Genomic DNA, 13,321 nt, shown 5'->3' with positions numbered 1-13,321 from the left:
TTTTTTTGCAATCACTTTTGCGTTTTGCGAACAAAGGTAATTTATATCAAAACTTATTTACCCTATTCCATTACTTAAATGTTCCACAATTTTCTTTTTACAAAATTTTAACATCAACCACAACTAAAATTTATTCATTCTTAAATAGTTCTTTTGTAGGGAAATCAATTCTCTTTTGAAGCTTGCTTTTGACTTTTTGTCTTGCAACTAGATGTTCCAACAATATACACATCCATCAAACAAAGGTAATAAAAAATACATTTATTCAATTAATCTTAATTTATTTTGCCCAATTTATTGCTTTCTTATATTTGCATTTCTAAAGGTTGGACCATGGTGTTGCTTTTTTTTAATTTATTTTGGCCAATTTATTACTTTCTTATTTTTGAATTTTATTTCTTTGACTCTATTTATTTATTTTCATATATTACTATCTTTCAACCTTCAACTGAAGCAATTACTGTGTTCAAGAAAGGCGCTTCAAACAACTGTGTTATCTAAGATCAAAGAGGGGCGATGTTCCCTATTTCTTTAGGGATTTAATCTGTCAATTCGTCCTCTATGAAATTCCAATGTAAGTCTCCACTTTGAACAAATGATTTTATTTTTCTTTTACCCATATTATGCATTTGTTTTGCTGCTCCTGCTTCACGACTTAAAGTTGTGATTTTGTAGCTTTTATAGTTGGTATTAGAAAGTGTACTTTAAAAGCATGACATGTATAGCATGAGAATAGAGCTATCTTTACTGAACCCTGCTATCTTTTTAGAAAAATCATTTTCAGTATGACTACATTTGAAGGAATCTTATTAGCTGGTTGTACATTTCATATGCAAGAACTAAGCTTTCTCTTCTTTTGGGTTTTACAAAATCTATTGTTTTGTGTCCTTTTAACGTATTTGTATCTATGGCAGATCTAGCATAGAGGCAGTGGTTGCACTTGCACACAAACACATAGTATTTAGACATATATGCTTACTGGTTTTGTGGCACAAAATAATTGTCAAAATTCCACGGATTCCTTTGTATTTATTCCGCTCATATTCTTAACTACTGATTTCAGTATAACAACTAAGAAATTGTCATGTTAATTTTCCTGGTCTTTCTTTATTTTAATTACAAATGTGTACGGAAATTTTATGCATAGGTTCACACACAGATGCACTACTACCGATATTGTCACGGTGAATTCTTTAAGGCTCAATCCCATTGAACAATATAATTTTTGGAGCTTCCTTGGCTCATGCATAGACAATAATTTCCCTTGAAAGCTTACAGCTCTTCAACTTCCCATTCAATCCAACATTAACCACAACAACAATAACAACACTTATATATAAATACGTACCCAAATTTATCCCCAATCATCTCTTAAAATAGCCTCAAGTCACTACCTTGCCCTTCATCAACTTACCACTTCTACAAATACCTTCTCTTTACTTAAAATCACTAAAACTCTTGATAATCAACTTAAAGATCCTCTTGTGTTGAGACTTTGATGCAGCCAAAGTGCATAGTTGTGAAATTTTTAAGAGTACATATTTTTTTTTTACATTTTATTGGGATTAAATTGCGATCAGGGACAAATCTCTGTCTGTTTTCATGACCATATACTGGTATTTGTTATATCCTGTAATACAACCTGATGCGTTGGCTAAAATTCTAAAGCTCGGTTCCATTGTTTTGACGATGGCTGAAATTCTAAAGCTTGGTTCCATTGTTTTGACTTAAAATTATGATTTTGTAGCTTTTATAATTGGTATTAGAAAGTGTACTTTAAAAGCATGACATGTATAGCATGAGAATAGAGCTATCTTTACTGAACCCTCTGCTATCTTTTTAGAAAAATCATTTTTGGTATGACTACATTTGAAGGAATCTTATTAGCTGGTTGTACATTTCATATGCCAGTCGACATGCTTGCATAAATAGACCTTGAACCAAATAACCCCAAAGTACTGTTTCTAATGTAGAACCATCATTATTATTTGCTAAGGATTGGTTTTTTAAACCTGTCATACTAATGTTTTACCTTTTAACAGTTTTTGCAAGTTCTAAAGAAGATATCTCAAAGAACACCCAACTGCTTGTTTGAGGGTCCGATGGCCGTGCTTTCTTATCTCGATTTCTTTTCCACCGGTGTTCAGGTAGAAGAATTCTTTTCATGATTAACTCTTATCATTATTTTGTGGAATCTTTGATTAACTCTACCATGATTTTATGGAATTCGGTTTTACTGAAATAAGCAATCTTCCAGCTTCTTTAAGTACATATATAATTATTTCTAACTGTTTTTATTCTTCAGTAGAGAGTAGCATTAGCAACCGCCGCTAATATGTGCGAGAAGCTTCCTTCAGATGCTTCTAACTTTATCATGGAAGCTGTTCCACTTTTGACGAATCTCCTTCAATATCATGATGCAAAGGTTAGTCATCATCAATGTTATGCTCCCATTGCTTTTCAAATATCTCAACATAGAGAAAGGGATAGAGTTTCGGAAGGTTTGTTACGAATGAATGTAGTTGTGATTTGGGTAGATAACAATGAGCAAACACATTATTGAGTCTATTTCTGTATCTCTGGTCCTACCTACTCAAGTTTTAATGGAGCTTTTTTGGCACTCCCGTGCTTCACCCAACGAACGCTGCAGTTTCTTTCTTTTCAATTGCGAATGAACAGTAGATGTAGAGCAAGAAAGACAAGAGTGGAAAAGAAAGGAGGAAAATAAACAAAGCTTCTCACTCAATTTCTGCTGAAAATTTTCTTTCAAGATCTCCTAATAGTTTCCAATTTCTTGGTTGTTGTTGTCCTATGGTGATTGATGACATTATTATGTTATAGATAGGAGGAAAAGTTCTAATTTTTAGGTTGAAAAAAATCCTATATTTTCTGTTTTGTGGTTTTAGAACCAAATAAAAACTGAAGCGTCTGCTTCATATACATATCCAAACAAACAAAGCTACGGGTTGGAGCGAAAACAAGTCCTCCCCTCAAGAAAATGGTCTGATCATCTCATTTTTAGTTGTAGTGAAGTTTATTGGAGTATGCATATGTGGTCATTTTGTGACTTGCAGAAATTTCTATTTGGCTACATAGATTTGGTGATTTTATATAGAATAGAATTTATATTTAAACTTCCGAATTTAAGCACTTCTTAAAATTATGTTATGCTTAGCTATTAAGTCTTTTTTGTAATTTACAATGCAATAACTCTATAACACACTGTGCTATATACGATGAGGTATTTTCTCTTTTGTGAGTTTATCTGCTAAGATTAGGACAAACAAAACAAGGATGATTTGGCATGATTCCTGGGGAGTGTGTATGGTACCTATGACATGTTATAACTTTGTTCTTTTCTTTGTTTATAACTCACTGCAAATTAATGATAATGGTAGATGATTGCTCTTTGGGCATAACAGAGAAAGCAATTCATAACATATTTGAATTCCACAACCTCAAAACTATATTTTTCATATTCCAGTTGTTTTAGTTTGTCTCAATTGTGCATGGAATTTGAGGATTCTTTTGTATTCTTTGTTTGTTGCTATATATGCTGGTTTTTATAATCTTTTAGATAGTTCCTTGGTAATTGATTCTTCGAATTTGTTCACGCATGCCAATTTTAATCTTTCCCCTTTGTTTCTGCAGTTTTTTAATTGCGGTTGTCTATTGATATTATTTTGTTGTTTTGTTTCATCTTGATTACAGTTTCTGCTCATTGTTGTGGTCTGTATGTTCGTGTGTTTGTGTCTGCAGGTATTAGAGCATGCATCTATCTGCTTGACCCATATTGTTGAAGCATTTACGTCATACCCGGAGAAGCAAGCTGCATCCCTCATCTCAACCAGTAACTCTGGACGTCAACCTATACAAGTTTCTCTTCTCTTTTCCACAGCCGACAACAACTGGTTGAACATCAAGAATTTCACAACTTTTCTCTTTCTAGCAAGCTTGGCAATGTAATAATATAACTTTGTTCCGCACAATATGAAGCATATTATGTTATAAGTAATATTTAACTTGATGTTATTGGTTCCTTTTTTTAGTTAAAACTCCAAGTCGGACCACTTTTATATAACAACATTCCCCCCGTGCTTTGCACGGGCTCGGGCCATCTAGTTAGTAGTAGTAGTAGTAGTAGATTATTAAATTAGGTAATGTTTTGAACTACAATTACTAACTTCTTTTATAACTAATGCAAATAGAATTTGTTGCCAAGTGACTTGTTCATATTACGCCACTTGGCTTAATATTAAGCTAGACTACTCTCCTTTTATATATATATATATATATATATATATATATATATATGTGTGTGTGTGTGTGTGTGATAATATCGTATGAATATATTAGGTGAGTTCATTATTATTTTCATTATTATTATTAACAACTACTACTATGTGTTGATAATATCGTATGAGTATATTACGTGAGTTCATTATTATTCTTATTATTATTATTATTATTAGTAGTAGTAGTAGTAGTAATAGTAGTAGTAGTAGTAGTAGTAGTAATAGTAGTAGTAGTAGTAGTAGTAGTAGTAGTAGATTATTAAATTAGGTAATATTTTGAACTACAATTAATAACTTCTTTTATAATTAATGCAAATAAAAATTTTGTTGCCAAGTGGCTTGTTGATATTACGCCACTTGGCTTAATATTAAGCTACACTACTCTCCTTTTATCTATATATATATATATATATACACATATATATATATATTATTAGTAGTAGTAGTGGTAGTAGTAGTAGATTATTAAATTAGGTAATATTTTGAACTACAATTAATAACTTCCTTTATAATTAAGGATTCACCAAGGGTGGTGTTGAGGTCAGGCAGAGAATAACCCAGGCGGACTGTTCAGATCCAGGCGGTGGTCCTATTGTTATGCCCGCTTAGCCGAGGTAGCGTTTAAGGGCTTGTTGTTGGACTTGTTCTGGGATTGAGCAAACCCATCGCCAGGGTTATTAACCTATAAAAGTCCCTCAGTAATATCAATCCAAAGTGCAATCCTGCAGATTTATGGTATCAGAGCCATGGTTGACAGTAGTAATAGGTGACTTATGTTCAACACATCATTTCTGATGGATATCATTAGAAGAAAAAATACTGTTAAAAATAGTAAAAAAGAGGAATATGATATGCCTCAACAATTGGGCCTCCTTAATAAATGGACAATTCCTAAGATTCAACCTAGATTAATATATTAATTGGGTACTTTTGAGAAATTAGGTCTCAAACAAGTAGTAAAAACTACTGAAGAAACAATCACAGTTGATAGTGACCATGCTACTTTTTAATTATTATCTGAGAGTGATTTAGCTCCTTATAGGGAAACTCATAGATTTATGCATATTGGGTTAGTACAAGTTGCATTTAAACCACTTACATTAAGAGGTTTACCAGAAAATTTTATAGCAGCTTTAAGCGATGGAAGAAATAGAAATTGGAAGAAATCCCTTATAGGGACAGTACAAACCAGTTTAGCATATGGCCCTGTTTATTTCAATGCTTATCCTAACTTGCAGGTATCTTTGCAGGATGATAATTCTTGAGATGCTTTAATACTAAGCATTAAATTACATGGTTATGATTATATGCCAGGTACAGAAGTCATATGTATTTGTTATAGAATATATTTTAAACCATTATATACTATGAACCCTATGTGTAAAATTATGGATTTCAAAAATGAAACTATTTTAATAGAAACTAATTTTGGTAAATCTAAAGTTGTGACTAGAAGACCTATCAAATGGGATGAAATTGATTTTCCCAAAGAGTGGGTTGTAGAAGGAGCAGCACCTCCTCAAAATAATATAAATACTGATATTTCTGAAATTGAGCAAGCCCCAGATGGGACTATTAAGTTAAGGTTTTATGAACCCCCATCTTTATTGGATAAAGCTGAAAGTAATAGTATCAGCAGTAGGTCTAGACTAACTTGTTACACCTTGAAAATTTCCCGTTAACGTACAAAGGAATAGACTAACGAAGGGCACGACGTATACGATGTTTTGATAAGTAAGAAATAGCATTTGATGACCCTAATCGAGATTTTACAGACATTCGAGGTAGGAGACGGGAGTTGTTAAGGAAAGCAAGGTATATGTTGTGTATCGGAAGAGATTTATGAATGAGAAGTTAATGATGGCTTAATGATGTTTTGGAGAAGCGTGATAATGTCTATTAGATTGTTAATGAGGTGTTAAACAAGTGTTATGAAGTTCCATAAGGATTGGAGATCAAACGAGTCAACGAGAACGAACTTCGGAAAGCTCGGCATTATATGGCCAAACATACTGGCCGTATGTTCAACCGTATGTTCTGCCCATAATGAGGGTCTTCACTGGACCAAACATACGGTCCAGACATACGGTCAGTATAAAATATACGGACCGTATGTTGGTCCGTATGTCCGAGTCGGGTCCAATTTTTAAGTTGATATAAGGACCCCCAACTTCATTTATTTCATTTCATTTTCACTCCACACCTTAGGAACCCTCTAGAATCCTCTCCACTCTTCATCCATAAGAACCCAAGAGAAATCTATGATCAACTTCATCAAGCCAACAAAATTAAGTGTAAGAAACTCATTGAAGTTCATCTAAGCCAAGAAATTCCAATGGAAGTGAACTAGGGTTTTGGTGCAAGAAGAGTATTTCCATTCAAGGCTTATTCCTACACTATCTAAGGTAATTTTTATGATCTTTTCATGTTTTTTAAGGTATTGAGAAGTTGAAACACGTGGATTGTAGAAGAATATAGAAAATGGGTCATGAATGTGGGAATAGTGTCATTTTTGAGTAGTAGTTTGGAGTGAATCATGATTATTGATATGTTGTGATTGTAAGTATGTTATGAATGACATTTAGAACATGGGATGAGCATTATAAGTGAGAGAACGTAATAGTGAATTATGACCATGATTATAGAGGAATTAAAGTGAAATTGTGAAATGTGGGTAATGTAGATGAATGATGATTGTTGCCTATAATATTGTGAATGTTGTTATGGACGATTGAGAGTTGATATGTGATATAAGGAAAGTTGTATAAACAAAGGAAATGCTGCCCAATTTTCTCTAGCTTTAGTAAGCACGTTCATATAATCGATTAGCTAATGTTAATGCGAATTCCCTTGAAGGTAGAAACGTGGGCATTGAAGGAGAACGAGCAAGCGATAGAATAGTTAAACGAAAAATGTATGTGAGGCTAGTCCTTTCTTTCTAAAGCATGAATCTTATGACATGATTTTCCCTCCTTTTCCATGAATTTCCTACATTCCAGAAACTAAGAGTCTATGTTCATGAATAGCCATATGAGATAAAGATAAGAGATACATTATGAGCACGAATATGATGATGACGAGCTTGAGTCCAAAGATTCTAGAGTTCATGATATGATGTTCTATAAAGCTAATGATGTAATTACGATCCATTGATGTTGTTATTGTATACACTCACCTTATATGCTAATTCCTTCAAGGTGAGACAGAATGCTTATGAATGCTCCATAATGGAATCGGGAGTTCACGACCTTATGTCACCCCGATAAAGTATAGTTGTCTATGAGTTCTATGCATGCATTATGATGAATACATGATGATGATATTACACCGCGCCTATATGGCCGGGCAGACACCGCTAAGGCGGGCAGCGTATACACCATGTCTAGACGGCATGGGCAGACACCACTAGTGGGCGGCATGAGATGGTACCCCGGACGCGGGAGGCCTGGACGCGGGCTAATGATTATCACACCGTACCTATATGGTTGGGCAGCTTATACATATATGCATACATGATATGATGATGAATATGAAGTAAGCCAGCATGCATTGTTTCTTTTATGATTGACAGTCAGTTACAGGTTGCTCCTTATTTGATGCTTCCTCATTTCATTGATGCATTATTACTGTTGATGCCTTACATACTCAGTACAATGTTCATACTGACGTCCGTTTTCTTTGGACGCTGTGTTCATGCCCACAGGTAGACAGGGAGGTGATCCAGACTCGTAGGAGCTATTAGCTGACTTGAGAGCACTCCATTGTTCCGAAGGTGCCACTGACTTATTCTTTTGTGTATATATGTATATATATTTTGGGCATGATGGGATCCTGTCCCGTCCATATGTCTAGTACTCTAGTAGAGGCTCGTAGATGCGTAGTGTGGGTAGTATGGTCTCACAGTTTCTCATCGTATGTATATATATATATATATATATATATATATATATATATATATATATATATATATATATATATATATATATATATTATTTTGATAGCCGAAGGGCTTACATATATTATGTAAATATGTTTCCAGTGGAAATGATTCTTTTATGATTATAAGCATGAGATTAATGAATGACCGTAGAGTGAGTAATAGAATGAACGGTGCTCGGTGGTTAGCCCCGGGTACCCGTCATGGCCCTAGTCGGGTCGTGACATAACTAGATCAAATTCTTCATGTCATTCTTATATATCACCACTTGATTATATTGTTAAGTCTCCATCTAGAGCATCTACTTCTCAAATTAGAGAAACTGAGTCTAATAGGGTCAGTGGTCTTAAGATTGATAAAGATAATATTGTTACTAGTATTCCAGATGTAGAATTGACTGCGTCTGACATGGATTTTGATGGTTTTTAATGGATCAAGATCGAAAAATTGATTTTAGTCGGGGATCACCCGCAAGGCTACAGGAATTTTATACACCCAAATGGGAACCATTTAGAAAATGTTTTTTTGCAAATTTTACTAATAGTGAAACAACAAATTTTCAGAATGAATTTTATAAAGATCTTTCTGAAATTAACCAGATTATATTCTTTGTCCCTTGGTTTATACACAAATATGTTGACAATTATATTTCTGTTTTGCAGCGTAAGTACGAACTAACTATTGGAGAAATAGTTAGTGCTATATTTTCTCCACAACAATCTTTTCAAATAAGTAAAGATGATAAAACTCTTCATTTTGCAGCATTTTCAAAATTATTTGAAAATGATACTTTACAAATAACTGTTAAGCATCTTAATAATATGCTTAAACAACAGAATTATGCTAATATTTACATAACTATCTTGGGTGAACAAATTCTTTCACTACATGATAGAATCGATAAACTATTTTCTCAGATAGAAAAATTACAAAGTTCTACCCTTAATAAAGGAAAAAAGGAGGAAGTTGTTGCTTTCCAAGTATACAAATTTTCCATCGAAGTCAAAGATTTTAAATTAAAACCTTTTTTTCGAATTAGAGCAAATGCTTGATGAAAAATTCAAAGGCTTAAATGTCAGTCCTTTAATTGCAGAGGATGATGATAATTTGTCTAATATGGATTATAAGACTAAGGTTGCAGCAGATATTAATAAAATAGATGAATATTATGCTGATAAACCTGTTCAAAGGATGTATTATTAGCCTAGACCTACTCCTCAAGACGTCATGCTAGAGGAGAATGAACATATTATTGCCAATAGTTATAGTGGTAAAGAAATCTATAAATGGAACATAGATGGTTATAGTGAGAGACAAATTTATTGTACCATACATAGGATGTTGATGTTTAGTACAATTAGTAAGGTGAGTAAAAACAATGAGCGTACTATCGCAGACATGATTATAGCAGGTTTATCACAATTAAAAGGCTGGTGGGATAATTATCTTACCCAAGAACAATGGGAATAAAATTTTAACTACTGTCAAAATTGAACAAGATGAAAATAGTCAAGAGAGAAAATATGTCTCAACGGCCGTTTATATACTAGTTCTTAATATTATTGAGCATTTTTCAGGAAGATGGTCAGATAATAATGAGACCATTAGAGCTTTACTCCAGAATTTACGGTGTAAGACTCTTACTTCCTTTAGATGGTATAAGGATATATTCCTTTGCAGGGTTATGGAATTACCCGAATGTAATGATAATCATTGGAAATCTAAGTTTATAGATGGTTTACCAACCTTTTTTGCAGAAAGAGTAAGAAAAGCTCTTAGAAAGGGAGCAGCCAGTATCAATTACAGTGATTATACTTATGGAAAGTTAATAGGCACCTGTATGCAAGAAGGTTTAGCCTTGTGTAATGAGATCAAGCTGAATCAGCAAATTAAGAGACATCGTCTAAATGAAAGACAACAATTAGGAGAATTTTGTGGACAGTTTGGGATGGAAATTCCACAGAATAAGGCACCTCATAGGCGCAAGCAAAATAAGAAAAATTTCCAAGAATGGAAAGAAAAGCGCGTGCAAAAGAAGGCAAAGCGCAAAAAGGAATTCAAGAGGAAAAAGGATTTTGTCAAATCTATGAATCATAAAGCCTGTTATAAGTGTGGTAGAGTTGGTCCTTTTTATAAGAACTGCAAAGTCAAGGAAAAGATTAAGGCCCTTGACATTGATAATGATCTAAAGGAATCATTATACAAGATTCTATTGAACTCAGAACCAGAAAATTCTGAGATTGAGTCAAATGATTCAGAGGATTCATATTCTTCAAATGAAAATATTAGAGTTCTTGATAATGAGAGTTATATCTCAACCAGTTCAGAGGATGAATGTCTTCCTTGTCAAACAGGACAACCTGCGTACTAGTAAGGGAAAAGAAGATGATGAGTTTTATAATCTCTTTTCACAATTTCAAGATAAAAGTATTAATGTATTAGATGGTCATAACCTCATGGATTTACTAAAAATTATTAAAGATCTAGAGCTTCGATCCCAAATTATAGATAAACTGGACGAAGTACCCAAGGAACCAGAAATTCATAAGGGAATCAAAATTCATGATTCACCAGGTCCATATACTATGGAAGAAGTTAAGAAACTTCTTAAGGAAAGGAGAAATATTGTATCTACTCCTGCTACGATCCAAGATTTGGAAGGAGAAATCTCCAACCTTAAGATAGAAATCTCTAGTCTTAAGAATCATAATAGGATCCTAGATGAAAGGATTTCCAGAATTGAGGGCAAAAGGAAGCTGGAGACTATCATACAGACTCCAGATTATCAAGTCATAGAAGAAACCACTAGAGAAGGAGAAGAAGGAACTTCTCAAGCAACTCAACCAGGAAATTTCCTTACAACTATGGAGATAATCACATCTCAAAAGTTTTTTTTTTTTTTATCAAAATTACTCTTTTAATTAATTATAATTTCAAAAAAGAATTTACTGCTCTTGTTGAGAGTGGAGCTGATTTAAGCTGTGTTTAAGAAGGATTAATTCCTTCAAAATATTTTCATAAAACTACTCATAGCTTAAGATTTGCTAATGGGCAGATACTGGATATTACTTATAAATTACCTAAAGCTTATATTCGTCAAAACAAAGTCTGTATCCCAGAGACTTTTGTATTAGTAAAAGATATTTCTAACCAAATTATTCTGGGAACCCCATTTTTTCAAAAAGTATTTCCTATTAAAAAATGGGATAATACAGGTATTATAGGGACTTTTGAGAATAAACCTTTTACATTCCAGTTTATAACTGAACCGTTTTCAAGAATTATAAATGAAATAAAAGATAGGTTGATGAATAAACATCAACAAATCTGTTTTCTAAAACAAGAAATCTATACTCTCAATATTGAAGAGATTTTGCAAAATCCTAAATTACAGCAAAAAATAGATTTCTTAAAGAATCAATTTTCTTTACAAATTTGTAGTGATCATCCTAATGCTTTTTGGGAAAGGAAAAAACATATTGTTTCTCTTCCATATGAAGAAACCTTTTCTGAAGAAAATATTCCTACTAAAGCACGACCATGTCAAATGAATTCTGAATATTTGGAATTATGCAAAAATGAGATTTCTTCTCTTTTACAAAAAGGTCTTTACGATCTTCGAAATCTCCGTGGTCATGCACAACTTTTTATGTTAATAGACATGCTGAACAGGAACGAGGAGTTCCTAGGTTAGTTATTAATTATAAACCCCTTAATAAGGTTTTGAAATGGATTTGATATCCAATCCCTAATAAAAAGGATTTATTAGATCGACTCCATAATGCTATTATATTTTCCAAATTTGATTTGAAATCGGGATATTGGCAAATTCAAATTGCCGAAGCAAATAAATATAAAACTGCTTTTAATGTCCCTATTGGGCAATTCGAATGGAATGTTATGCCATTTGGATTAAAAAATGCCCCTTCAGAATTTCAAAAAATCATGAATGATATTTTTATGCCTTATAGTAATTTTATCATTGTTTATATCGATGATATTTTAATATTCTCAAATACTATAGAAATGCATTTTAAACATCTTGATTTATTCAAGAAAATTATTATACAAAATGGATTGGTTATATCCAAACCAAAAATGAGTCTTTTTCAAACCAAAGTCAGATTTTTGGGTCATAATATTGAAAAGGGAAAAATTATTCCTATTAATAGAAGTATAGAATTTGCTTCTAAATTTCTTGATATTATAACTGATAAGACTCAACTTCAACGATTTCTTGGAAGCTTAAATTATATTTCCCCATTTTATAAAGATTTAGCAAAAGATACTGCTATTCTATACGATAGACTAAAAAAGATTCCAAAGCCTTGGACTGATGATCATACTCAAGCAATTCGTAGGATTAAGGAAAAAGTTCATAATCTTCCTTGTCTTACTCTAGCCAATCCTACTTGGCCAAAAATTATTGAAACTGATGCTTCGATATATGGGCTATGGAGGAATATTAAAACAGTATTCCCCAGATGGTAAACAGGAATACCTAGTTCAATTTTATTCTGGTAAATGGAATAATAGCCAGAAAAATTATGCTACTATGGCTAAAGAAATTCTTGCTATAGTAAAATGTGTTCTTAAATTTCAAGGAGATTTATATAATTAAAAGTTTCTAATAAAAACTGATTGCCAAGCTGCAAAATTTATGTTTTCTAAAGACTGCAAGCATGATGTTTCTAAACAAATGTTTGCAAGATGGCAGGCATTATTAGCCCCATTTGATTTTGAAATTCATTATAAGAAAGGAATAGATAATAGTCTTCCTGATTTTCTAACAAGAGAATATTTGAATTCATAATTCTAACCCATCTTATTTGCAGGATGAGGCCATCATTTAACCCCAACTCTAATAGAGGGCGGGGAAGAGGAACAACATCAAAAGGAACAGCTCGTGGGACTGTTCTTGCTCAAATGGGCAACTAAAGGCTAATAGCCGACAATATTGCAGCATCTTCTTCCAGTAATATTAAGGAAGAAATGACCTATCAAGAATATTTGGATTATATCAAAGCCAAAAAACAGAGGGATAATATGCCCCCATCATACTCTGGTGTTCTTGCAGATGATGATCACG

The 13,321-nt window shown here is 33.0% G+C and overlaps 1 long non-coding RNA gene across 1 annotated transcript; it reads left to right on the top strand.

The window, feature by feature from the left end:
* Positions 1-2,101: 2,101 nt before the first annotated feature.
* Positions 2,102-3,834, top strand: LOC132044791 (uncharacterized). Its single transcript, XR_009412276.1, has 3 exons — positions 2,102-2,147; positions 2,309-2,425; positions 3,760-3,834. It is a non-coding gene; the product is annotated as an uncharacterized LOC132044791 (long non-coding RNA).
* The last annotated feature ends 9,487 nt before the right edge of the window (positions 3,835-13,321 follow it).

Source organism: Lycium ferocissimum, unplaced genomic scaffold, assembly GCF_029784015.1.
Source record: "Lycium ferocissimum isolate CSIRO_LF1 unplaced genomic scaffold, AGI_CSIRO_Lferr_CH_V1 ctg5248, whole genome shotgun sequence".
In the NCBI taxonomy this organism is placed as follows: Eukaryota; Viridiplantae; Streptophyta; class Magnoliopsida; order Solanales; family Solanaceae; genus Lycium; species Lycium ferocissimum.
Note: the sequence above shows the minus strand (reverse complement) of the source record. Positions and strands in the feature narration are given on the sequence as shown.